Genomic DNA, 1,660 nt, shown 5'->3' on the forward strand with positions numbered 1-1,660 from the left:
CTGTTTGCTTCATCCTACTGCTGGTGGGCTGTGTACGTGGCGCAGAACTTTCATGTCCGAGCTGGTATGTTGCTAAGTAGATGAGATGAATAGCCCCCATTGGGATTGCTATTTGGTCTTATACTATGCCATTCAAAACATGAATCCTATTTTGAGAACCCTATTCCTGGCCCAGATGTGCACAGTAGGGTCCCATGTTTTTAGAGGTGACATTCAAAAGGGTGGAATGGTTATGAGAAATGATTGTAAATTTATTCAACATGAGACGGTGTTGAATATACTTTTATGTAGTACAGAGCTGTCCAAAATGCGGATTTACGCAACCCACCTGCAAGTATAGAAGTTTACATAAATGCTTTAGTAAATGAAGCCAAGCTACCACAGAGCCCTCACTAAAATGGCAAATCAAAATATATTGTCTTTTGTTTCAATAAAAACCTAAGGTTGGACAGCCCTGTTGTAGGAGATGAAAGGGGTTTTCCATCAATATTTGGAACTGTGAAAGGTTTCTGACATTTGATTTGTTTTTCTTTGTGAATCAAATCCTAGAATTGAATTTTTTTTTTTAAATCTTGCAACTACCCTGGCTTTCCCTGTGGTCTCTTTATGTTTTATGGGACAAGGAATTAGGGGACAGTTAATTCAATTTCTTGGGCACAGAGCGTAATACCCCCTTATCTAGGAAGCTGGTAGTCTACAGTAGACAGGGTGGCCTGTAAAGAACTGGGGTAGTGACAAGCTAATGTTTGCTTATTCTGCTTTTGAACAGGATCATTTCTGATCCCAGGCCAGAACTGCACAGTTCAGTAACAATGCTGTACCAGTGTGCCCTGTATTTCTATGGCAAAGGTAAATTAGTAACCCATTTCTCATTTCTTGCCTCTTCCCTTTCCTAAGTTAAGTTGAACTCAAGGTGCTCCCTAGCACCCCTGTTCAGAGGGAGTGTTTTTTTGTGCACTAGTAGTATAACTGAGTCTTAAATTGTTTCACCTCTGTGTTCACTGGAGTATTCAAGAAAGAAAAAAATATTCCTTGCTGATCCAGGAATTATTTATAAATGCATAGGATTTCTCAGTGAGCTGGGCTGCTAAAACCCCAGCTCACCAATGTTGTGAATTGCATTAAGGATATAAGGTTGTTAAGCTACTTTTACAGGGACTCCATGCACGCCAGAGGCCGTTTCCCCAGGAGAACGGTACCAGTGTCCTCTGGATAAGAAGCAGGTGGAAAGTGCCTCTGCTTCAAAGGACCACAGTGCCCCAAAAGTTGGTGGCATGACTCCAGCTGCCATGAGTCATGCTTAAAGTAGGAAACTTGGCTAAATGGGTGGCCCTCTTAAAGTCAGATACACATCTAGTTGTCATGAGGCTCATGGCCTCCCTTTAGTGGCTTTCCTTTCATCCCATGGGAGCTGGTACAGAATGTGGAAGCCATTTGACTACTTTACCAAACAACTCGGAGTAGAAGTTCTTTGAGGCCCTGAACCTTCACTTTCAAGATCTTGGTTAAAAGTGGGCTCGTAATTGTTAGTAATCCAAAGAGAGAGACCAAGGCTGACCTACCCACCGATTCTAGCCTTGTTGTCTCTTGGCCTATGGCCAGGATTGAGCAACTTGTGTGATCCCTGAGTGGTAAGGAATATAATGGAGATAAATATAGT

Source organism: Trichosurus vulpecula, chromosome 4 (genome assembly GCF_011100635.1).
Source record: "Trichosurus vulpecula isolate mTriVul1 chromosome 4, mTriVul1.pri, whole genome shotgun sequence".
Taxonomy (NCBI): Eukaryota; Metazoa; Chordata; class Mammalia; order Diprotodontia; family Phalangeridae; genus Trichosurus; species Trichosurus vulpecula.